Source organism: Hibiscus syriacus, unplaced genomic scaffold (genome assembly GCF_006381635.1).
Source record: "Hibiscus syriacus cultivar Baekdansim isolate YM2019G1 unplaced genomic scaffold, ASM638163v2 tig00112256_pilon, whole genome shotgun sequence".
In the NCBI taxonomy this organism is placed as follows: domain Eukaryota; kingdom Viridiplantae; phylum Streptophyta; class Magnoliopsida; order Malvales; family Malvaceae; genus Hibiscus; species Hibiscus syriacus.
Window position 1 is genome coordinate 872 of NW_024063286.1, and position 27,836 is coordinate 28,707.

The following is a 27,836-nucleotide window of genomic DNA, read 5'->3' on the forward strand; positions in this document are numbered from 1 at the left end:
GCATTGCACTTTTTTGACTGCTGCTGGTAGCATTGCATTTTTTTGACTGCTGCTGGTAGCGAACCAATTTAAATAGTTTGAACTTTTTATATAATTATATTTTATAAAAATATGTATTTTAGTGAGAAGGGATTCTAAATTCAAGTTTAAGTTTGATTTCAAAGCATTTACATTTTTTTCTTCTTAGAATTAATTTTCTATGAAACCGTTAAAAATCTATAAAACTAAGAGTCCATTTGGTTTGGAGAAAACATTTTACGGAAAAAAAAATTTCGTTTTCCCGTGTTTGGTTCCCGTAAAACAATAAAGTCAATGTAATTTGTTTTACGGTCAACTGAAAACTCAAACCAAAACACGGGAAAATGACTTCACGTTTTGTAAACGGTAATTCATTTTCCCTTCCCTTCCCTTCATTTCTCCCCGAAGCCTGATATCTAACTCATCAATGTCGGATGTAATTCCATTTGAAATCATATAGAAAATCGATTGGGGAAATATATACTTTCATTTTATCCAAATGGATACACCTTTCAGATCTCGCTTTTGCGTTTTGTTCCTCCTTACTTGTTTATTAATTTGTGGTTTCGCTTTTGTTGGAGCTTAAAATCAAAGGCCGAAGAACGTTCAAGTTGCGATTCGGGCTAAATGGTCGGGTACTCCATTGCTCTTGGAAGCCGGGTCGGTTCCCTTTCTTCTTATTATCGCTTTAATTTTGGGTTTGTTCTGTATATGACTCTCTTGTTGTGGATTTCGTTTATTTGTTCATTTTCGTATTAAATTTATTCTCCTGGTGTGATCTGTTTGTTTAGTTCTTATTTTTGAGCCAATGTCATTGTTGCAGAAAATGGTTGAGGTTTGTGTTTTCCTATCCAACCACTGCTTTAAAGTTATTTGTTGTGTTTGGTTCTTTTTTGTTAGTGGTTTTATCATTTATCAATTTCGTTCTGTGACAGATAATGTAGTATTCATACCTGGTAGATCTGGCTGATGAATACGAAGATCCTTACATGCGATTAGTGTACACTAGTAAAGTTTCTTCTAACTTCTCTTTCTTAAGTTTAAATAGGTGACTGATGGTAGCTAATTGCAGCTTCATGGGCTATATTTGTCTATTATGCCTATCAACGTACCTGGAAACCATTCAATCCCATACTTGGGGAGACTTATGAAATGGTTAATCATGGTGGCATTACTTTTCTAGCTGAACAAGTGGGTCTTTTAGACCTGAGTTTGGGTTCATTTTTTCCCCTTTTAATGTTTTGGGCTCTTCTAGCACTTTTTTCTGCATAATTTATCTGTTTGGCTTCTGTTTAAGGTATTTATTAGACATTTTCCCCTTTTTCAGGTTAGTCATCACCCCCAATGAGTGCTGGTCATGCTGAAAAAGAGCCTTTCATTTATGATAATTCATCTAAAGTGAAAACCAAGTTTTTGGGAAATTCAATTGATGTATATCCTCTTGGAAGGTAAAACATGATCTATTTCTTAACTTTTTAAGGCCTATTCGTACTTCTTGTTTTAGTGTTTCAATTTCATAATGTAAAAAAATACATCATTAACGTGTTTTATAAACTAATAGAAGCAACATTAATAGTTTGTGGAAATTACAATAATTTCTCATTTTTTATGTAAAGGTCTCTTCTTGCAGTTCGGTTTATTTTTGCTGAAGAATTTTCGACTTGTATTTGAGTTGAATATAGGTTGAAAAGTTCAACAAATTTTTTAATATTTGAGTTGTTGTGCATTTAGCATTGACTTTTTTCTTTCTTTCAAATTGCATATGCCCTTCAATACAAGAACACTGCAATGGGGAGGGAAGAACTTGTTTATATGCATTCTGATCTTTCTGAGACTCTGTGGCTATCATACATAAACTTGAATTTTTCTGTTTCCCACCAAATCATCTTCTTTGGAAACATCATCTTATAGGATGCCTCTCATCTTATAAAATTGAACTTGTTTGGGTTATCATTTTGTAGTGTTTGATATCGATGAAAGTAAACTTCAGCATATTTTTAAGGTTTAGTGTTGGTATCGATGAATAGATTCTAAGATAATTGCGTATGATAATGATCTGCTTGTCATTATTCTGTTGCTGTTATGCAGTCGTGGAGACTTGTTGATGCTCTGAAAAATGATAAATTTCAGTACACATATTTTGCGCATAAGATTAACAGCTTTGATACTGCTCCCAAGAAGCTATTAGCATCAGATTCTCGTCTACGTCCTGATAGATATGCACTAGAGCAGGGTGACCTCTCTAAGGCAGGTTTTGAAAAGAGCATGTATTTCTCTCGACCCCACAAATTAGATTTTAAAATTAATGTATACCTGTATGCATGTTACATAGATGTTGCTCTGATTGTATGAACTTTGTTTGATGGAGGTAAAACAAGATATGGTGTTGTGTTTCATTCAGAACAACGTTCAATTTATCTGTTATGCGACTTTTCACTTTATGCTATTGTCGTGTCAATTCATATAATAACACCTTGCAACTTTTTCCAAGGCTTCTATGTATTATGTGTTTATCTTCTATTTTTTTTTTCAATTGCCATTATGGATCTTTGCATTTGAATTCAATTGTGATATTTCCTTGGCAAATGTAGCAGTATGTTTGTGGTTGATGTTTTTGGTTTCTTTATATGGATCTTCTTTAATCATATTGTTCTCCCTAATGCATACACTTTTGTCTTGGTGTTCTAACTTGTTTGCACTATGATTTTTGGAAACATTCAACCTTGATTAGTCCTTTTTTGAGGTTTTTCTCCTTATGAATACATCTCATTCTTCTTCATCGTTCTCAATTGAAGTTGCTTGGGAATGCCTATGGTGTTCTATTACAAATATGGATATCTTGAAAAAAAACGCATTCATGCAAGTTTTATTTTAGCATGCATGCTTGTTTGCTTCTAATCACATGCTGTATTTCTTTGGTTGAGGTATCTAAGGACTTGAGGTTTGAATTGCAGGTGTAATTCTAAAAGATCCTCATACTGAAGATCTTAACCAAGAAGTTGAGGTATCGAAGGACTTGAGGTTTGAATTGCAGGTATCTAAGGACATATGGGAGTTGGAAAGTTCCAGTTTAGTTCCAAGTCCCAGTATTTGATTGAACAATTGCTTACATGTGAAACATGAAGGAATTCATGGTGAAGGTTTTGGGATTTTACACATGTTGTAAAGCATGACAGATCATTATGATAAATTCTTATCATTCATCGATTATTCGAGAAATGTTTTTTCACCTTGATTTAGATATATAGTAATTCATGTTAAAATAGTTAAAATAGATAAATAAATTGTGTAATTTTAGTGAGAAGGAATTCTAAATCTGCTGCTTTTATTGCAATGCAGTGCAAATGTTCATTATTTAACCTCCAATTTTCTCTATTAAAAAAAATCCTGTTGTGAGTTTGAGCACACTGTAATATCTTATGATTTAGGGATTTAATTTGATGCATATCACTGTATATTACGGTTGGATATTATTTTTTGTTTTAATGTCTTATGATTTAGGGATTTAATTTGATGCATATATCACTGTATATTACGGTTGGATATATTTTTGTTTTAATGTGTTAACTCCTTTAATTATATTTTGACACTCATTTATAAACTTTTATAATATATTTTAATCAATTATTAATATTAATTCAAATAACCCTACATAATATTAATTATTTTGAAATTCATTTTAAAAAACAACATGAATAGCATCATGAAGATTTTAAACCTAAAATAGTATATTATAACACAATCAACATAAATTATAAATTATCTAAAAATTTAGTTTGACGTACTAATAAAATTATATATTTTTATAAAATATAATTATATAAAAATTAAAATGAACCTTAAGAATAAAAACATATCGAATATGTAGGCTTTTTTTATTAATAACAGATTCTAAAAATTATTTTTAAAAAAAAATTAACCAAATAATATAAAACATTTTATAATATACCATCCAAACACTGAAAAATATTTTCAGTAAAACAAACTGACACTGAATAAAACAAAAATTACTATTTTTAGAGATTCGAGACTTTCTTCAACTTGAGGGTGTGCGAGTGTTTGTTTAAAAAACGAAACTGTATAAGTGGTGCAACCTTTAGTCTAGTTCTTTTACTTGCGTTTTAATAATTTTTAATCTTTCTCTTTTGTCTTATTATTTGTACCAAACCTTTACTTTCACCTGAAATTAAGGTTTGCTTGTCTATAAATCACATGATAAGTGGTGAAAAAAAATTTATAAACTAACTGTATAAGAAAAGGGAAAATTAAATATTAACGTTACCAAATGACAGAAACATAAGATTTCTTTGTCTTAAAAACTTGCTCTCTTCAAGGATGTGACCGTAACGGCTGCCCCCAACGTCGACTTGCCGACTTCGATTTCGAAGGAATCGTAACGCCTAAACAGTTCCACCACCAAAAGCCTAGACATCAACACCACGAAATCCTTGCCGGCGCACTGTTTGTTCCCCAACGTCGGTTGCTGAGTCTCCGGTCCATTCGACCAAAGCACGTGCTTCAACAGCTTCTCTCCGTCGTCTCCGAAGAACCTGTCGGCGACGAACTCCTGCGATCTCTCGAATATCTTCGGGTCTTTCGTTGCAAACGGTTGGAACCCGAATAACATCTCCCCTTCTTTCACTTCGAACACGGCTTCGTGGCTCTCGATCAAGAAATCCTTCTTCGCTCTCCCGTATTGTAACGGGACGGGTGGTTCGATCCGTAACGCTTCGTACACCACAGATTTCATCAATGGCATCTGTTCCATGGCGGCCATGGTGAGATTCCCACCGTTGGATCTGATGACTGATCTGATCTCCGTTGCTAATTCAGTGTGTAGCTTAACTCCAGCTCTGCCGATCCATTTAAGCATGTTGGGGAAGAAGATTTTCATGCCACCGAATGAATTAAAGCACGTAGCGAATAACAAATTATGGCATGCTTCTTCTCTTGAAATACCCATTTTCTCAGCTTCATCTTGAAAGAAACCAGATGATTCGTAGAAAAACTCGTAGAGACTCTGGTAATCCTTTTTAACCAAAGCCGGAGGGAGGGGGAAAGTGTGGATTAAGAGCTCTTCAACGTATTTAGGGAGACCAAGAGAAAGAACCGGACCGAGTTGAAACAGAACCCATTTACTAATCAAAATTGGACCATCGGTTCCTAGTTTTGTATCTCTTGGGTTCGTACCTAAGAAAGCCCGACACAAGAAGTTAAACCCAGCTTGATCGTTAGCCGTCGGAAAACTGCTTCTCTGCTTCTCACCGAGTTCTTTCTCTAACGTTTCAAATAGCTCACCGTAAGAGGCTTGGAACTGGGGGATTACTTGATCTCTCCTGGATTTCAGAGAAAAAACATAAGTTGTTTGAGCTGGGCGTGCTGGGCGGAAGGGTCGAGATACGAGAGGATTCGATAGCCGCCGGTAAGGTCAGTTGACGGCATGTAAGTGCCGGTGAAAAGGTCTTTCTTCTCAACCTTGGTGACATCGAAAAGAACAGGAAAACTCTTGCCGTCGAGCAAAGCAACAACCTTTGAGTCTTGAGAGATGAGAGGGCCGGGTGGCATGTTGGTTCGAAACACCGTTGATTGATATTTCTGGATTTTCGATTTGAAAAACTCATCTCGACCTTGATTGTAGAAATAATCAAGTCGATCTTTGAATGGACCAACAAAAGGAACCCCATAATTACCCGGGATTTTCTTAACGGGAAGCTTGGCTTCGCCATTATCTGAAACGACAACCGCCGGCTCAGCCACGTATGGTTTCTCCGACACCGAGGCTCTAATACGCCGAACCACAACCCGACGCGACGTTAAAGTGGTCGCCGCCTTTGATGATGATTTTTTCGATGAGACAAACTGCAGATGAAGAGAAGTAGAAGGTAGAGAAGAAGCAGCCATTAGAACGGAATAAGAGTGAGCTTATTGAGTTCCGAGTTGGGTGAGAATGATAATAAGCAAGAGTTGCAAGTGGATGACAGAGCCGAGTGTTAATTTATGGTAGTGGCCAACAAACAATATAACGATGGCTAAACCAAAAAAAAGTGAGGGACCGGGTTGGACCGGTCGGTGACTTGAATAAAGCTCGAAACTTCTTGATCCAGTCATGAAAGGTGTGATCTTTTAATATTTCTTTTGCCTTTCAAATATTTATTTCCTTATTAAATTGGCACGTGGACGGCATGCGATCGGTTTTGGATACTGGAGTCAAGAGAATATTTTAAATTACTATATGAATACTTTTCTGTTGAATTCATATTTAAATTAAAATTTCTATATATATATATATATATGGTGTATTAAATAAGTAATTAATATAAACATATTAGTGTCATTAAATGTTATTAGATAATAGATACCATATTAAGTGTTTTTCCATATTTAAGTATCAAATCGTTATAAAATAATTTAAATATCAATTAATTAAAAACCATCAACTTCCTATATATATATTTTTCAAATCCTAAAAAAATAGAAAACAAGATTATAAACGATTTATTATATATTTGAATCTTTTATATATAAAAAATATTGTTTTAGATCTAAGTGTAGTTAAAGAATAAATTAACAACTGCCAACAAATTAATAAGATTTGTTTTTTATTAAAATTTCCCAAGGACAAATTGTTTTAATAAAATAATATTATCTAACACGGACTGAGTTTTTGATTGTTTGAGGATGCTTTGTAGAGGATTCAAAAAGAAAAAAAATCATTGTGCTTCTTGGAAATTTCTTCCACGAATATTTCGCACGTTTTTATAACCATAAACCCTAAAATTAAGTATGTTTAGGCTAATCAACGCCGTAATAGGCTTAGAAAGAACTCATACATTGACCGCCTTAATTGACATGTCAAACTAATTTTAATAATTTCTTGTAATAATTTTAATATTTCATGTATTCGTTACTTTAGTTATTTTGTATCATTGTTTACTTTATTTGGTATTATAATAAAGGGAAAAGTACATAAATGATTATATGAATATGGGAGTTGTTTTTTTGAGTCTATCTATTATTAAAAATTATAAAGTAATCATTTGATTATCTATTATATTTGGAACTCATCTTTTTCTATTAAAATTTTAATGGCAGTTTGAGTTGGATATTAACCTACTGATTGAGATATGATAAAATCTTATCTCATAATCTCAAACAACTATATATTTCAGTCAACGTGTTAACGTCAAGCTTAGACGACTATTAATTTTTTAGTGAAAATGACGAGCTTGGAATACAGTGAATAGTCAGATGATCATTTTATAACTTTTAATAATCAAATGACTCAACAAAATAATTTCTTATAATTAGAATATCATTTTATAATTTTTAATAATTATAAAATTTAAATAAATATTTCTATAGTGAGGAATTTACGTCATTTACTCTATATATATACCTAAAATACTGTAATCAGGTCAAAATTGTAGAGGCTGAAACTAATAAGGTCAAAGATAGTTGAAAATTTTGAATAAGAGGTGGACCATAAAGAGAAGGTACAAAATAAAATTAAATACGCCGTAACAGCTCCGACCGATTATCCTGGATTACGGCTGGTTCTCACTGCCGGCCAATTTGACGTTAGATTCACGTGACTTTATTCCAATTTTGCTTGAAACTATTCGATTTAAATATATATAAATGTATCGGATATACATCCAGTTGTTTAATTCAAAATTTACAAGGAAATACTTGATACAAATCCTAATTTTAAGTGAGAGGAGAATTAATATGTAGATTTGAACTTTTTGTAAAAGAATATTTTTATATTTAGATTTGATTTATGTGTTTTTTTCGAACGACATCTTTAATTGATCCAACTAAAATTATTATTTAACAGTAAAATATTTTATTTCATTTAATTTCAATTATAAAAAAGCTTTTATTTTATTAGTTGGAACGGGGGAAATGAAATAAAAGTACATCCGATTATACATATTGCGGCTGACAATGAATGATATAAACGTGTAATATTGGGCTTACCAACAAAAGGAGATTGAGAAATAAAAGTTCATTGATTTTCCTTACAATCATTTTCAAGTGCATTTACTTTTGGTTGGAAGTTTACATATAACACGTGGGACTAAAAATACAAATGTAAACCACTCAAGTAAGGTCAAAAATCATTTTAAATATCGATATTTTAACTTGATCAATGAAACCACTAAATTATTTAAATATTTCAATCAAATCATATGTCGTTAACATTTAACGAAATAGGTGATGTGACAGTTAAAATATTTTGTTATAATTACACAATAAATTAAAATAAATTTAGGTCTCCAATCAAATGATGACGAGTTTCATGATAGGTGTCACCAATGACATATGACACCTCATGATTCGATGATTAAATTTATTTTAATTTATTACAATTAGGACCAAATTGAAAGAATTTAGAAGTAATAAGGACTAATTATGTAATTATAATAAAATATTTTAACTATCATGTCACCTAATCCGTTAAATATTAACAACATATGATTTGATTGAAATATTTAAATAATTAAGTAATCTGATTAATCAAATTAAAATATCAGTGGTCAAAATAAATTTTGACTATATAGTTTACCCAAAATACAAGTACTACATTATATTGTAAGGTTGACCTATCGAAGCTATTGTTGTGTGAAAATTGAATACGGAATGACTTGTCACATAACAAATTTTTATAAGTCTGATGGGCAGCCATCATTCTTCTACCACAGGAAGTTCATTGTTCGGTTTAATCAAATTTATTAATTAAATTGAAGTTTAGTTTAGTTAATCGATCGTTTAATTTAATATTAGATCAATCAATGATTAAAAATTTTAAAATTTGATTATCGTTAATTTGATTTGAAATCAGTTAATTAGTCAAATTAATTGAATTAATAAAAAATATTAAATATTTAATATACTATATATATTACATATATATTTTAACCTCAAATCTATTATGAATTAAGACCTAAGTATTTTGTGATCACATTTTGTTTAAAAAAGAGAGAGAGATTAAACTTTATAATCAAGAAGAAATGCAAAGGTACATACTGTCAACACACATTTTTCGTCTTACTAGGATTCAAACTCTCAAAAATAGGATAGAATTCTGCTAGGATTCAATTCCTAAAATAGGATAGAATTTTGCTATGTTTTAAACTCCTAAAGTTAGGATCCACAAGCACTATAAATAGCCATTGTAGCTCACTATTGTAACACACGATTGGCATACGAAATTACCAGAAAAAATACAAGCAAATAGATTGTTTTGAAGCTATTGTAAACAATTCAGGAGCAATAAAAGGTGAAAGCTTTTACCTTTCGCATTCTTTTCTTCACTTGCATGTATTGTTATTCGTCTTTGTGCTAAAAAAAACAGTTTTGGCCGAGGAAAAGGGGTTGTCGTTCGAAACTTTTTCTTTTAGATCTACACAACCCCGAGGCCGTTTTGGAAAAATACTAGGATATTTAAAACGAATGAAAGGTTTGCCGCCGATGAACGGTCCCTTATGTATTATTTTCATATTTTTATTTATTTCTTTTTGATAAATCGTATTATTAATTATATATATATATTAATTATTTTTATTCTAATATTATTTTAATGTTTTTTAAAGTTATTATATATATATATATATTTATAACTATTATATTTATTATTATTTTACTATTAACGTATATAAATATATTTTTCTCTTTTGCTACTATTATTATCATTATATGTATATTTTTTATTGTATTTTATTTTTATTTTTACTTTTTTTAAACATATGCATATATACATTTAATTATATTTTTTATTTTATACTTCTTTATTTTTTTTGTTTTCATGTATTTATATATATTACATTATTATTATTTTACTTTATTAAATTATTTTTTTCGTTATATATTTATTATATATATATTATATCATAATGTTTTTTGTTTATTATTCTTACTATTATAGGGATACATCACACTCATTTATTAACTACGGTCCCACCCCTTATCGTCTTTTTCTTCCCGACAGTTATACTTCACCAAACCTTGACTTTCTTTTTTTACTTTTTTGGTGTGATTGCGATTTTTATTTTACTACTTATTATCATTATTATTATTTTGCACTTAATAATTATATGTTTTTATTCCTCTTTTAGTTTTTCATCATTTTTTTTATTTTTTCCTTCTATTTTCTTTATTTCATTTACTCTTATTTCCTTTTTCCTTTAACGCGTTTCTCGACTTTTTAAGGGTACTCTTTCAAATTGATCAGAGGTAAGTAATTTTGGATCATATGTTACCTTTAAATTTTAACTTTCGATTTTCTTAATTAAAAACAACTGGAAATTACGTAGTACCGAAAGGGCGGTTCAAGGGTGCTAATCCTTCCTTGACCGTAACCGACTCCCGAATCCGACATATCTTTGGTAAGACGCAGATCAGGTAAGATATAAGGTATCCGATTAACCTATTTATTTTTTAAATAAATAATCGGTGGCGACTCCAATCACATTTTTCAAGTCGAAGCCCAATTCCGGGGCCCAACCGAAAGACGGTTACGACAGCTTGGCGACTCTGCTGGGGATTCTCAAGTGAGTCAGGCTAAGGTAATTTTCAGTTGTCTTTTTAACAAAAAGGGTAAGTTTAAATTTTAAGGAAACATTTCGATCTTTATTGCTTACTTTTGATTATATTTTTTTGAATAAATAGTTGTACTAATCGTTTTCTCAATGATTTCAGCCCTTAAAGTCTTTTTTTCATCTAAGGCTCTAAACCCGAGCTCCGAACCCGTTTTAAGTGGGGGTGAAAGCGACGCATTCGTGTGAATTTATTCACCGCATATGCCTAGCAAGTAGCCTTCGGGATTCATATACCTTATGTCTTCGTGTGAATTTATTCTCCGCATAGACATAAGGGAATGTGTCCTCTCGAGTTTAACTTAGTCCACACAAGCCTGTGATAGGTTTAGGACTAAGGGTCTGGCAAGCACAAGGGGACACCAGCAAGGAGAACTCGGGTACCGTTTTTTAGCACCTTAACCGGGAGACTACAAGGAGTTAGAGCCCACCCCAAAACCTCATTCCAAACCCTAGGATGCCAGAATTATTTCCTACTTTACTTTCTGTTCAAAGCATGTGAACTAGAAATTTATGCGGTTAGGACTTGTTCAAAATCAACTTGCGAAATAGAGATCATGTTCGGGTAGGAATAATAAGCATGTGAGGTAGTTATCATGTGGGGTAGGACTTTCATTTTTATGATTGTTTTTTATTATTTTTCACCTCACTAACTCTTTTCATCTTTATTTTATTTTATTTTATTTTCATCACTTGCATCATTCAAAAGAGGTCATTGATCCACTAAAACATGTTTGTTAAAACTCGAATAATCTGAATCCATGGACAAAGGTGTTGTAATACAATAGATGAAAATACAGAGGATAGTCTACAAGGCGACTATGTGTCACATTCAATCCTGAAGACATGGTGCCCACAATTAAAGAGTATATCACTCTGCTGCATTATAAAGGACTCAGAATGAACCGAGTCTACATCAAGCACAATGAAAGCTTATCTTTGAAGAACTGACTGGCAGAGGTTGCAGGGGTAGGATGAAGGTTATGTATCTTGGAAGTCCCTTTGAACACGACAATGGCAAAATGATAGCTGAAATTGGAGACCATTGCTGGCGAATTCAAGAAACAGATTAATGAACTTCACATAGTTCCTATCAATTAAGGGCTCCAATGACGAATTCATTGGGAACATACTCAACAAAAGTAAATGCTCGAGATGCGATCATTCGAGACTTCTTGGACCAGTACGAAAAATAACTCAACATTTTCACGTTTCATCCAGAGAGGCCGGAGCAGTTCTACAGGTTATTCAACCGGTGAAAGACGAAAGCAGAAGACTAGTCAACATGTCAGAAGCTGTCAGGATATTTTTGTCTCTTAAAAGATAAAACATTTTTGTCCCCAATAAGGATTATTCATAATAACAGGCACATTTCTTGGATCAATGCCTCGAACATTTCATGCATTCTTGCATTTTTGCATCTTCATCTATATTTTTAAGCATTTTCATAAACATGAAATTAAGTCACGGAGGATTCGATGAAGTGGTCTTATCCACATTACACCACATGAAAGCAAGATTTTAACAATTAAAGAAAAACTGAAATCAGTACAGGGGGAGCTGGATCAGCTGATTGTAGGACTAAGCCTGCCAGGATGATCTGAGAAAAGAGTACCCATCTCCTAAGGGCTATGATGTTGAAGCTGTTGCCACATAAGGATTCCCAAAAATTCTTCTGAAAACTGTAAGGCGCTTGCCGAAGAAGGGGGCATGGCATATACCATTTGTACTTATAGGATTGTTTTGTTTGAACACATCTTTTAAACGATTGAACTCATGTTACTTTCTAAGGTGGAGCAATTGAACAAATTTTAATCTTTAGTTCTTTGAATATTAAATGAATTAAGGATTCTTTTAATTCTTCAAGAATTATAGATTTTTGACATATGACAAGATTAGACCTTTCTTACCCTGTCTCAAACCCTAGAATAAAATACCTTGATTTTTTACCCAAAATAACTCATGGTCATTACCAAAAAACCAAATTTTGACATTACCTCCATTTGAAATTCTTGAACATTACCTTTATCTTTTTGATACACCCATACCTTTCTTTGAGTCAATAAGATCACACAACTGTCTTTTTAGACTCAAAATTAACCTTTTTTACCATTAAAACCCAAGGCATTGAGTTGTTCATTTGAACATGAGCATTCTTCCAAGATACAATTTGGGGCATCTCGCCGGGAGCCTGAACATTGAGACATGATGGGAGCAAGGAGCAGAAAAAATAATTCATTCGAAATAATTCTATCATGCATTAATTGCATTGTTTTCATGTGAATAGAATTAATCCTGAAAATCTATCCCCCTGGGGATACCTCTTCTGTGAAGACTTACATGTATGAAATGATGAACGACTTTCTTTCTTTATCCCTTCACAACAGGAGAAAATATATATCCCTTGCATCCCCTTTTGAGCCTATAGTATTTTTTTCTTCTGATTCAACCCTAACCAAGGATCACCCTCCACACTGGGGGGTAAGGTGGAGAAAATCTGCTCACATGAGTGAAGACATTGATTCAGATGAGATACCGAAAGGTGAACCAAATGCCAAGTGCGATGATTCAATCAGAACAAAAAGGGCAAAAAAAAAAGAAAAGAAGCAAAAAAGGAAAAAACAAGAACAAAAATAAAAAAACAAAAATAAAAAAAGGGACAAAAAGCACATGCAAAATTCCCTAAAGACAAATGGTGCATCAAGCTTCAATGATATTGATCAAGCACAATCATTCCCGAATCACTGAATCCCTTCACTCAAAGATCATAGAGCATCAAGAGAAAGAGACATTTTGAGCAAGACAAGATTGATGGCATCAGAATGAATTGATCATTGGTTCAATACCCTGAAACACTTGTTTGGGCCTATGTATCCTTTTCTTTCATAACCACGAACCCTGGCCTACATTACGTGCCTTAAAAGTCCCTTCTAATCATACATGGATTTCTAAACAGAAGAGACTATCTTCAGATTTCATCCCGCCCATCAGGATTAATCTTTGTTTGTAAAAAAACAATGTAATTAATGTATGGTAGAGAAAAATAACAAAGGGGGGTTCAAGACGTAAATCCTGAATAACGTCTTGAAACCAAAGGAGGATTCGAGTTGAAAACCTGAAAAGGCGGCTCGAATATAAAAATTGTGCAACTGAGGCGATCACACAAATTACTTGATAAGGCATCGCACAATCCGAGTGTGACAACGAAGGTTGGGAGTCAGAGAACACTTCCAGTAGAGAAGTATGCAAGCTACCCCATCAATCCTTTGAGCATCAAATACCAAACCTTTGAGCATCAAATGCCAAACCTTTGACCAAACACAATGACCTGAAACTTTTTATCCTTTCCTTACTTGGCCATCTCTCAAAGATAGCTTTGATCTTGACACTTGTCAAATAGCTATAATTTATTGAAGGATTAACATTGTAATTAATTCTTTGATATCCAATGAACTCTAGTTTTATGATTCGTCTCAATTGTAAAACCGTGAAAGGGGCAATATTTTTAAAACTTGGGATTAAACATTTTTTGAAACTCTTTTAATTGATATTAAAAGAGAAAGAAAAACATTTTTTTCAAACAAGACAGTCTCTCTAGAGTGGATCTTGGTAAATGACATGTGACTCTTAGACACAAAACTCATGCTCAGAATCAATGCTGAAGCAAGAAATGAGGAACATTTGAGGCATCTTTGAAGATTCAACATGAAATATTGGGGCATTTTTTTGGGCATCTTTGGGGATTCAACATCCTAATGTGAATTATCAGGCCTTTTTCAAGAGATAAAATATAACCAATTCATGTTATATGCATCTTATGCATACATTTTAGAGCATCATATTTATCATTTTCCACATACATAATTTTTTACAGCTTTTAGAGTCAAGTTTCGACTTCAAGATGAAAGATACTCGATTCAAAAACACCTTTAAAGATTGATGTTGGTTGCTTAACTCAGCAGCAAGAAGCTACACTTCAACCAATTTGACATATTGAAAGATCGACAGATCTTAGAATCAACTTCAGACGAGTTCGAGAGATAATTCAGAACCGATCCAGTTCGCATTTTCAAGTTGGATTTCAACTTCACGACGAAGGATATCCAATTCCTGGCTCAACTTCACGACGAAGGGGCCACCCACGATTTCAACTTCACGACGAAGGGAATCGTGCTCACCATTGTCTCTCTTGAGACAGTTTCCCTTGAAACAAACTTTGTCTCTCTTGAGACAGTTTCCCTTGAAACAAAATTTTTTCTCTCTTGAGACAGTTTCTCTTGAAACATAAACATTGAAAACATTTCCCTTGAAATGAGTTTTGTCTCTCTTGAGATAGTTTCCCTTGAAACAAAATTCCGTCTCCATTGAGACAGTTTCTCTTGAAACATAAACATTGGAAACATTTCCCTTGAAATGAATTTTGTCTCTCTTGAGATAGTTTCCCTTGAAACAAAATTTTGTCTCCCTTGAGACAGTTTCTCTTGAAACATAAACATTGAAAACATTTCCCTTGAAATGAATTTCGTCTCTCTTGAGATAGTTTCTCTTGAAACATAAACATTGAAAACATTTCCCTTGAAATGAATTTCGTCTCTCTTGAGACAGTTTCTCTTGAAACAAAATTTTGTCTCCCTTGAGACAGTTTTCTCTTGAAGCATCATCTTTGAATATGTTTTCCTTGGAACTAATTTCATCTCCCCGTGAGACAATTTCTTTTGGAACTAAGTTTTGTCTCTCTTGAGACAGTTTTTCTTAAAACAAAATTTTGTCTCCCTTAAGACCGTTTCCCTTGAAACAACAAATATCTTTGAGATCGTTTCCCTTGAAACGAGTTCTGTCTCTTTTGAGACAATTTCTCTTGAAGCATCATCTGAACCGTTACACTCAGCTCAGGCACATACTTGGGATAGCATTTCTCAAATCAAAAAATAGAATGTGCATATCATATTTGAACATTTGAAGAATTTGAGACCATAGATCAGAACTTGAAGATTCCAGAACCAAGATTCCAGAAAAACAACCAGAGATCGAGATTTCTCTCCTGAGCCCCAAAATAACATTTTATCTAGAGTCAATTTCGACTTCACAGCGAAGGATATTGGACTCGAGACAACACAAGTTCAACTTCACAACGAAGGGACGGCTGGTTGTCAACAATAATTTCCCAGTTTCAGGGCCAATTTTAACTTCACAACGAAGGATATTGGACCCAAGACAGCACAAGCTCAACTTCACAGCGAAGGGGCGGCTGACTGTCGACAAACAATTGCGGAGCCAATCTCAACTTCACAACGAAGAGACGGCTGGTTGTCAACAATAATTTCCCAGTTTCAGGGCCAATTTTAACTTCACATCGAAGGATATTGGACCCAAGACAGCACAAGCTCAACTTCACAGCGAAGGGGCGACTGACTGTCGACAAGCAATTTCGGAGCCAAACTCAACTTCACAGCGAAGGATATTGGACTCGAGACAACACAAGTTCAACTTCACAGCGAAGGGACGGCTGGTTGTCAACAAATAATTTCCCAATTCCAGAGCCGATTTCAACTCCACGACGGAGGATATCGTGCTACCCGAGACAACACAAGTTCAACTTCATAACGAAGGGACGGCTGGTTGTCAACGAACAACTTTTCAGTTTCATTCGCGATTTCAACTCCACGACGGAGGATATCGTGCCACTCGAGACAACACAAGTTCAACTTCACAACGAAGGGACGGCTGGTTGTCAACAAACATTTTTCAAATTTCAGAGCCAATTTCAACTTCGCAGCGAAGGATATTGGACTCGAGACAACACAAGTTCAACTTCATAATGAAGGGACGGCTGATTGTCAACAAGATTTCGTTCAGAGTCAATTTCATCTTCACAACGAAGGATATTAGACTCGAGACAGCACAAGCTCAACTTCACAGCGAAGGGGCGGCTGACTGTCAACAAACAATTTCCCAGTTTTAGAACCAATTTCAACTTCACAGCGGAGGATATTGGACTCGGAACAATATTTGGATTTCAACTTCATGGCGAAGGATATCCAATTCTCAGGCTCAACTTCACAACGAAGGGGCCCTGTACGATTCCAATTTCACAAACAGATTGACCCAACTTCACGACGAATGAGTCATCTGTAACGCATCAACACCGAAGTCTTCAGGTCAAGTTTCATCTTCACGACGAAGTATCTTGATCCAGAAGACGATTCAAAGGCCACTCGCCAAAAGCTTTGAGTTCGATTCCAACTTCACGATGAAGGATATAGTGCTCAGAAGCTTCCAGATGAACTCGACTTCACGACGGAGGAGTCATCCGTAACTCAATTCGACAGGGAGTTATTGAAACATCAGAGTCAATTTTCAACTCCACCGAACGAAAAGTGTGTCTTTCAATCTTTGCCCTATCTCCGTTACACGACTATGGGCAAAGAGGGACAGCTGTCAACACACCTTTTTCGTCCTACTAGGATTCAAACTCTCAAAAATAGGATAGAATTCTGCTAGGATTCAACTCCTAAAATAGGATAGAATTTTGCTATGTTTTAAACTCCTAAAGATAGGATCCACAAGCACTATAAATAGCCATTGTAGCTCACTATTGTAACACACGATTGTAATACGAAATTACCAGAAAAAATACGAGCAAATAGATTGTTTTAAAGCTATTGTAAACAATTCAGGAGCAATAAAAGGTGAAAGCTTTTACCTTTCGCATTCTTTTCTTCACTTGCATGTGTTGTTATTCGTCTTTGTGCTAAAAAAATAGTTTTGGCCGAGGAAAAGGGGTTGTCGTTCGAAACTTTTTCTTTTAGATCTACACAACCCCGAGGCCGTTTTGGAAAAATACTAGGATATTTAAAACGAAGGAAAGGTTTGCCGCCGATGAACGGTCCCTTATGTATTATTTTCATATTTTTATTTATTTCTTTTTGATAAATCGTATTATTAATTATATATATATATTAATTATTTTTATTCTAATATTATTTTAATGTTTTTTAAAGTTATTATATATATATATATATATATATATATATTTATAACTATTATATTTATTATTATTACTATTAACGTATATAAATATATTTTTCTCTTTTGCTACTATTATTATCATTATATGTATATTTTTTATTGTATTTTATTTTTATTTTTACTTTTTTTAAACATATGCATATATATATACATTTAATTATATTTTTATATTTTATACTTCTTTATTTTTTTTATTTTCATGTATTTATATTATATTACATTATTATTATTTTACTTTATTAAATTATTTTTTTTCGTTATAATATTTATTATATATATATATATATTATATCATAATATTTTTTGTTTATTAATTCTTACTATATTATAGGGATACATCACACTCATTTATTAACTACGGTCCCACCCCTTATCGTCTTTTTCCTTCCCGACAGTTATACTTCACCAAACATTGACTTTCTTTTTTTACTTTTTTGGTGTGATTGCGTTTTTTATTTTACTACTTATTATCATTATTATTATTTTGCACTTAATAATTATATGTTTTTATTCCTCTTTTAGCTTTTCATCATTTTTTTTATTTGTTCATTCTATTTTCTTTATTTCATTTACTCTTATTTCCTTTTTCCTTTAACGCGTTTCTCGACTTTTTAAGGGTACTCTTTCAAATTGATCGGAGGTAAGTAATTTTGGATCATATGTTACCTTTAAATTTTAACTTTCGATTTTCTTAATTAAAAACAACTGGAAATTACGTAGTACCGAAAGGGCGGTTCAAGGGTGCTAATCATTCATTGACCGTAACTGACTCCCGAATCCGACATATCTTTGGTAAGACGCAGATCAGGTAAGATATAAGGTATCCGATTAACCTATTTATTTTTTTAAATAAATAATCGGTGGCGATTCCAATCACATTTTTCAAGTCGAAGCCCAATTCCGAGGTCCAACCGAAAGACGGTTACGACACATACCTTGTTAAAAAACTTCCTAGGAGAAAAAGAGTGCAGTGTACCAATGCTAAAAATACCATCCAAATCAAATACAACCAGCATGTGAATCAATCTCTAGTTACTACAAGTTTTGATCCAGCCTTGTCCAACTAACACCCCATTGCTGCAAAAACCAGAATCACAGGAGCAACAACAACTTCACACCAGAAACTGCTGAAACTTTCTTTCCCGCTACCATGGAAAGCAAACACGAGACAGTCTAGGAAGCATAAAACAGACGAACGAACCACGCATATCATCACCCAAGGCTAAGCTCACCATTTTAACCAAAGACAAAACCAACCGTCACTGCAATTAAAACAAAAAAGCAGCAGCGCCTCCACTCTTACTCGTTTGCCTTCACCCATAAGAAGGGTTGGGATCTCCGGATCCCTTCTTGTGCTAGCTCGTGTGCTTCAAGATTCCTCTCTCTGTGCGCAAAACTCACCCTCCATGAACGCATAACACAAAACTCGTTACAGTTAGCAACCATCTCTACAAAAGGAGGAGGAGCAGTGCTGGGGTTCTCGATCCAGCTCACCATTCGAAGGCAGTCTGAATCAACTATTAAAACGGAATTTTTCGCCCACCTGGAGGAAGAGAAAATCTGGCACGCTTCTAAAATAGCAGCCAACTCCGCGCCGAATGAATCAACCTGATCAACGACTCTCGAGAAGCGAATTAAGGTCATTCCATTATGATCACGGAATAATCCCCCGATTCCAGTCAGTCCTACATAACTCTGCACTGCCGCATCCACATTAAATTTAAGTTTGCCTTGAGGAGGAGCAACCCAAGAACCTGCAGCAGGCCTATTCGAAATCTTCAATTTTATAGAGGATGCCAATGGGTAACTAATGAAATCATTGATGGATAAGATCGCATTTGGCCACTTCGATTTTGCCCATAGACCAATTCTCATTAACACTAAGTCTGAAATGTTCATTGTTTCACACTTTTTATTGTTGAAGATCACTTCATTACGCACCAGCCACAATGTCCAAACAATCCCAAAGAAAGCGAGCTGCCATAGCGGTTTTAGCGATGATTTTACCGGCACATGAACCCACAATATTAACAGATCCTCAAGTTTCCCGGAAGAAAACATTGACATTCCAAAGGAAACACCACTTCTGCCATATTCTCCAAGATACTTCACAATGCCAAAGCAAATGGTCCACTGTTTCTTCGCCTTTCCTACACAAAGCGCATCGCCCCGAATCTTGGACAGTGATACCCCGCTTTTGTAATTCAAATCGGACTGGAATACGATTTTGGGAGGCTTTCCACACAAATGCTTCCACTTTTGGAGGAGCCAAACCAGCCCAAACAAGCTTCCAGAATCGATCCGCAGACGTTCCAACAGAAGATACTTGCTCACAAAAAGCTTTAGGCTCATAAGAATCCGAGGGATTTCCTGACCATTTCAAGCAGTCCCGCCTCAGAGTTTTTAGCAGCACATGTCACACTATTCTGGAAGTTTTGCCATTGATCAACCTCCCAATCAAACAATTGTCTTCGAAGAACAACTGACCACTCCCAATTGCCATTAACTTTCCGACCAAAATCACTCACCTTTCCCTCTTTTTTGATTGCAAGCGCAAAAATTCTAGGAAACAGTACTTTTAGTGGAGCATCCCCTACCCACGGCTCCTCCCAAAATTCAATTTTTGAACCATCCCTCGTATGTACCTTAAATTTCCGGTAAAGACGTCGTTTGGATAGGATAGAGGCTTGGCAATATTCCTCCAAACCCAAGAAGCTTTCCTACACTTTAAAGGGCTTGGAAGAAGACCCTTCGAAGCACTGTTCGTTTTCGCGTCTACCACCTTCCTCCACAAGCTGTTCGGTTCTTGACCATACCTCCACGACCATTTGTTGAGAAGAGATCTATTTCGAAGATTGATATCGAAGAAACCAAGGCCACCATATTCTTTTGGCTTAACAACGTTTTCCCATCGAACCCAATGAAATTAACTACCAATTTATTAAGCTTTGAAGCAATACTTGCGGGGACTTTGAAAAGAGATGTAATATACTGGTAGGTTCGAGAGGACGGATCGAACTAATGTCAAACGCCCTCCAAACGAGAGCAACTTCCCTTGCCATCCCTCTAGTCTAGCGGGAATGGGCTGCCACATCAGCTTGGAATTACTTCGCTGACCCAACGGGAGTCCGAGGTACCTAGTCGGGAATAACTCAATGCCACACTTAATCGAACCCGCCCAAGATTCTAATGCACTCTCTTCCACATTAATTCCGATCAACTTTGTCTTCTTCATATTAAGTTTCTACCCAGAAGCGATTAGGTCCATTAAATTTTCAAGACTCAATCAAATTTTAATCCAAATGAAAAAAAAAGAATATCTCTATTAATTATTAAATTAATCAAACCCTATTCTCACTAGAGTTCCGCCTCATTCTCTCCCCCATTGATCGAGATTTCTCTCTCTTGACCGAGATCTCTCATTTTAACATAATGATATAGTATTAGATATTTTAAAATTTAAATATCAATTAAATAATTAAAATTGATGTTCCATTTCCCACTATACCTTGTCACTATTATCAATCCATCGTGTCTTGCCCCTCCCCCCACCCTCCTTTCGTGGTTAATGTCAATGACACTTTTGACTGATTTCCGTTGTTTTGGTTTAGTAATTTTTGTCTAGGAACTGATCATGGCAGGTTCGAATATATGGGATTTAGTTTTCGAGAGTAGGTGATCACTCGATTCTCAAGTTTAAATTGATTAGATTTTATTTGAATTTAATTCAGAGAATATAATCTTTAAAAGATGTTATGTGTTTTTAGAAAAAGAATATTATTATTAACATTGGATCTAACACACTGATTTATATTCTTTTTTAATGACTGATACTCAGTAATATGACTGTATATTCGTAATGATGATGTTTTCTCGAGCAATATCTCCTCTAAATAGACGTTTTAGCATATGGGTTAACTATGCATTTCTTTCTATTGTATTTCAATATATTGTTGTGGTTCATGTGACTCATTTTCTTATGATGATTTACATATTGTAGACACCCGTTTTTATCCGGGTCTTTTCTATTTTAATTTATTACTATTATTATTTTTAATTATTATTATTTATTATTATTATTATTATTATTATTATTAATACAAATGGACATATTTTGTAGGCTCAATTTGAAGCCATTGCAAGTGACCTAGCACTCAACCTGACCCGTCCTGGACAAACCACCAACCCAGCTGATGCTCATGCCCTGCTCCACAGCACCCCACGCCAACACCACACCTCACCCATGCCCTGCTACATTTACTGCAACATGTCAGCTCCCTTAAATCATGGCACCAAACACATCAACAAGAAGCAACATCAAATTTATATTAGTATTTGTAATGGGTATATAAGAAAACCCAACCAAACTATGTAAAGGGGGGGGGGAAACCGATTAAAAAAAGCTGTAACAAGAACCCTTTTTTTAGTAATCGAAAGCAGAACAGAAAATCAAAAAAACAGATCGAAATCTTCAAGCAAGCAAAGGTATTCTAGCCCTTTTCTTTACATGCTTGTTTATCTGTTAATTTCATGCAATGTAACCAAATATAGTTTAGATTGTAATTTTGTTCTTTATTTTCATGTATTTATACGTTTAAAAAAATTAATTAAGATAGATAGAGAGTTAGGTTACCTTGCTTTGGTGTTCGTCGGGAAAATGGTGTCATCGGAGAGAGGGTGGCATAGTTTGTTGGTCGGAGCCACCGCGTAAGGTGTTGGTTCGTTGTTTAGTTCTCGATCGAGGGGGGTGGAGTGAGTTGAGATTAGGGGCTGTCTTAGTGGTGTTCCCATACCTTGTAGGTCTCGGTTGAAGTAGAGTGGCCACCCATTAGGGTGGCCGAGGTGGCGCGGGTTTTGGGACTTCAAGGTCCTCCACCGTGAGCGGAAGAGAAGCCAAGGAAATGTGTGTTGTGAGAGGAAGAAGATAAGCAGGAAATGTTAAAGTCTCGCACAAATTGAAAATCAGGGGAAAAGGAATTGTTTTTGTGTTAATTTTGGTTTAATCACACATAGCGTCACTTATCTTCTTGCCATTCTTTATATTGGTCTATAAAAGTTTTGGTTTATTTATGTTTAAGCCACTTCATTATCTCATTTTTTAGATAAGTCACCAAATTTGTGCAGTTAATCACGCTTAGGCCCCTGTACATTTGAGCGTTTCTATAAACTGGTCATTGATTTGTTTGTGCAAAATTACGTTAAACCCCTAATACATTATCGTGTCTCACATTTTAGTTCCCCGAATTCCTTTGTTCTGTTTATTTCATTTTTGGCACTTTAGTTTTATTATCTTTAATTTGGTCACTCGCTATATATATTATTTACTTGTTTTGATTTGTTCCGACTGTTGTTATTATTTTTATTCTGGTCACCTCTTTATTAGTTTTGCTTATTATTTTCATGTTATGATTTATTTCACTTTGCCATATTTATTTTTGTATTTGTCTAGTATTATTTGTATGTAAATTACATATTGTATCAAAAATAAATTTATTTACTAAGTACTTTTAATGCTTGTGCACACATGTATGTCATCGTTTCTAATCTTAGCCTATTTATTTATTGATTGGTTATTTCAAATTTATTCACTACTTAATTTCACTCGAATATTTTCAAGAACAACGATTTGTAGAATGGGTGTGGAAAGCATCGCTTGGTCGAAGTGATGCAATCCTATACGACGTTCAAACAGAATATGATAAAAAAAAAACGCAAATTCTTCCTTTTACGAGCTTATAGAAATTATTTTTATTGTTATTCTTTTTTTTGTTATTTTATTTGATGTTCATATTGTTTAATATTTAAATTTTAATCTTTATTATTATTTCTTCATTGAATCTTAATATGAGTGATGTATGTTTTGGAAAAATAAAATATGATGCATTTTATGTCAATTTTTGATATTATTATTATTATTATTATTTTTAATTTAAAGATAAAATATTCTTTACAAGTAAGAAATAGACGAGGTAGCTTTCCCGACGGAGGATTGCAAATCTCGGGATTTCTTGTCGAGAAAAGGGTTTTTTTATTTTAACTAATATTCAATAAATATATCATAATTTATTTATTATTCTATGTTTATAATTTTTATTGTATTAATGGTTTTTATGTTAATATTAACGATACATGTTTTAGATAAATTAAGCATATTTTATTTTCTACTCATGTCGATATTATTTGGTGATAATTCAAAGATAGAATATACTTTATAGATGAGAAATAGATGAGATAGCTTTCCCGTTGGAGGATTGCAAATCTTGAGATTTCTTACCAAGTGAAGTATTTCTATTATTTTAACAAATATTCAATAAATAGATCATATTTTTACTTCTGATTCAAACTTTAAGTTCTATCATTTATGACGATATATAAGCGACTAAGTACCGATTTTGGGCGTTGTGGATGTTTATCTTTTCCACAGACGTAACCGACTTCTGAACCCCTAAATTTTCTTCTGATAACGCAGACTTGTATTCTTATAAAAAAATAATTTTCCTTAAAATTGTTTTTTAAATTAAAAACATGTTCTTAGGTATTCGACTTACCTAACTCAAAGGTCGATGGCGACTCCCTTTTCAATTAAATCTAAATGAATCCAAAATCACCCATTTTCCAAAATAAAAGTCATAATCGTTTTAAAAAAAATAATATTTAATTGTTTTACCTAAAAAAATGGTTATGACAGCTTGGCGACTCCGCTGGGGACGGCTAGAGAGTCAGGCTGTCGGTCGCTTATATATGGTCGTTATGGTGGAAATTATAAGTTCGAATCTTTAGTAAAACTATGATCTATGTATTGAATTTTTATTTATTATTTTATCTCTTTATTTTTATATACTAACATTTTAATTGTTTTCATTTTTTCAGATATTTCTTAGTTCTCGTTGAGTGTTATTTTTTTATTATATTTTTTCCCTGTTTTTGAGTCAAAGGTTTGTTTGTTTCTCCTCACACACATCACTTTCATTGGCATAACATGAGCTCTAGACATGAGCTTCGATCCAAATTAGTTAGGGTGATTGCTTTACTCTCGTAAGAATTTATTCTTCGTATGAGTTTTAGCAAATAACCCATGGGATACATACCTTATACCTTCGTAGGAATTTATTCCTCGTATGGGTATAAGGCAGTGAATCCCCTCGAATTGAACTCGTTCCTTTTGAAACCTGTAATGGGTGAGGATTGAGGGTTTGGTAACCCAAGGGGCACCGACATCAAGGACAATTCGAGTTCCTTTTTCCTGATAAGAGCCGAAACCATGCACATAATGAACCATAGAACGGTCACACTAGGTAGAGTCATGCCGAACCTCTATCCGTCAATAGGTACCCAAAATAGGCGTACACAATGGAGAAACCTACTCTAACATTTTATTTATTTATTTATTTATTTTTGGTAGAATTTATGTGCAGTTAGAATTTAATTAAATAAATTTAGGAGGGTAGAGAGCATGTTTGGGTAGGACCCTTTTTGAGGAATATTATTTGGGTAGATAATACATAAATGGAGGAGATTTATTTCCCGTTTTACATATCTTTTTATGCTAAATTTATACAATTATTTTGACTAACTGTTTTGTTTGTTTTGGTTGTTTTTTTATTCATACTGCATAGACATATCATTAGAAAAGGCGATTGATCTGTGAGTATCGATAAAGTGGAAAGCCTTTCACGATGGAAAGGAGTTTCCTAAACAAAGAGGTGAATCCAGCAGATGTAAGGAATTGGTCCGAAGCCAAGCAGAAAGAGTAGGGAGATAGTCTATCAGGGGACTACGTGTCGGATCTGTCTGATTATACACCAGCTTCTTTAAAACAGAATGAGCTTCAGGGATTGAAAACAATTTGGGAAAGTTGGAATCTTACTGAGAGGCAAGCTTTTCAGCAGACTTATGGGGATATATTTCATCTGATATACGTGAAGGTAGACCCGGTTCTCATACGAAGCATAATACAGTTTTGGAATCCGGCCTATAGTTGTTTCACATTTAACCGAGAGGACATGACTCCAACCCTCGAGGAATACCACTTTCTGTTGAATTTGTCAAGCGTTAAAATAGACAAAGTTTACTCCCGATCGATAAAAGGGCCTTCTCTTAAGTCAAAGATTGCAAAGATCTCGGGCACGAGCGACAAATGGGTAAATGATCGCTTGCAACGAAAGGGAGAAAGTGAGGGAGTGTCGTGGTCTCACTTACAAAAGATAGCTGAAGCACACGTAGATGAAAACGTGCGTAGATATGTATTTGCTTTGGGTATATATGGTTTGGTAATCTTTCCAAAATGTTTGGGGCTGATCGAGCTAGCAGTAGTCGATTTGGTTGAGAAGTTAGGAAGAGAGGTGAATCCAGTCCATGCAATTCTTGCTGAAACTTTCCGATCTTTGAATATATGTAGAAGGTTGGGGGGAGGTCGTTTTATGGGTTGTGCTCAATTGCTTACTGTGTGGATCAGAAGCCATTTCTGGAAGGAAGAAAAAGTCAACTATAATCGTTTTTTGAAAGATTATTCTCCTGTTGCTGAGTACCTTACGAAGGAGTGGCCTGAAGTATCTTAGAAAGATCAATGGATTGATTTCTTCCGGAATCTACAAAGTCAAAACATAGCATGGCGAACACCGTGGCTGATGCATACACAAATCTTGTTCAAGTGTGGAGATTTGGAGTGGATTATATTACTGGGACTGTGGGGAGGAGTGGGATACGCTCCTTTGTTGATATTGAGACAGTACGGTGCCCGACAGTTTGTTCCCGTGACTCATGGGTTGACTGGTGCTGAATTTGATTATAAAGAAGGCAATTATAGAAAGAAAATCAAAGATGTGGCTGATTCTTGGAGGATGACTTTTAGGACTAAAGTAATTGGAGCGAATGTTATCTTGACGCCTGATTATGAAGCCTGGAGAATCATGAGGGTAAATGATAAAATACCTTTAACATCTGGAGAGGGATCAAGGTCGATAGAAGAACAAATCAGAAATATCCATTCGAATTTGGAAATCCAAAGAATTGAGTTTGAAATGGAAAAGGCTAAAGATTCCAAGAAAATAGAAGAGATGGAGAGAGAAAACTTCATGTTGGCTATCGAGGCTGATTTTCAGGCCAGACAGTTTATAATGATGAGAGAACGGAAAGAGGAGGTGGAATCCGATTTAGAAGACTTAAAAAAGGATTATCAAAGGGTACAGCAAATGAGAAAGAGACTTGGATCCAGAGAATTAGCGGCTGCAAGACGGCGAATCAAAAGTCTGGAAATTGAGAACAAGTGTCAGATCAAGAAGATAGAAGCTGGAAAAGCAAAAGTATGCGAGCTAGAGGCCGATAAAAAGGAATTGATCAAGCAGTATAAAGCTGAGGCTCGTAGAGCTCAAAAACTCCATGAAGAAAAAGAAGTCAGCCTGAAGGAATTAGAAGAAGAAAAAAATCAAGTCCAGGGGTTAAAAACTGAGATGAACAGTATAATTGAGGACTTTGAGGACAAAGATCAAAAAATTTTAAAGCTCGAAGAAGAAAGAAAGCGAAAGAAAGAAGAGATGTGGTCTGAGAGACAGGGATGGAATCGAATCCTCGATAGAAAGCAGGCAGAGATTGGATCGTGGATGCAGAGATTCTCTACAAAAAGTCAGCAAGTAGATGAGCTCACGGGAGAAATGGGAGAATTACAGATGAGATTCGAACAAGAGATGAACCAATCTCGAGCTATGAATGATGAGCTCAAAAGTCATGTATCGAACCTTGAGCAATCCCTTCTGCAAGTGCAAGTTCCTTCCACTTCAATGGACCTAAGAGTTGCTCTCGAAGAAAACAAATCTTTCCAGAAGGAAATCAGAGAATTGAAAGGTGAACTCCAGAAATGTCGAATTCATATTACCAATCTAGAAAAAGAAATCAAACGCATCAATAAGGGATGGAAAAATACATATGAGCATTATCGATCCTTGGTAGAAGAACGCGAGCGCATGATGGGGGAAGCTATTGCTCAAATGGGTGAAGTGGCTCGGTACATGAACGAATTAGCTAATAGAGCGGAGATCATCCAACTGCGCACAAATCCGGTTTCTGAATATACAAGGGAGATCATCGCCATTATGAATGAAATTGTAGAGCTGAGTCTGAGGGCTAGGCCTTATATGTAATAGAACTCCTTTGTAATGAGTGAAACTTTTTATCCAATGAAAGTATTTACGAATG

At 34.6% G+C, this 27,836-nt stretch overlaps 2 long non-coding RNA genes and 1 pseudogene across 2 annotated transcripts; 2 read left to right on the forward strand and 1 right to left on the reverse strand.

Moving 5' to 3' along the window:
* The first annotated feature begins 414 nt into the window (after positions 1-414).
* LOC120176833 lies at positions 415-27,446 on the forward strand. Its single transcript, XR_005521358.1, has 3 exons — positions 415-678; positions 23,924-23,927; positions 27,435-27,446. It is a non-coding gene; the product is annotated as an uncharacterized LOC120176833 (long non-coding RNA).
* Positions 985-1,462, forward strand: LOC120176832. The gene is made up of 3 exons (XR_005521357.1): positions 985-1,026; positions 1,091-1,209; positions 1,346-1,462. It is a non-coding gene; the product is annotated as an uncharacterized LOC120176832 (long non-coding RNA).
* On the reverse strand, positions 4,288-5,945 carry LOC120176831 (annotated as a pseudogene).
* Positions 27,447-27,836: the final 390 nt, after the last annotated feature.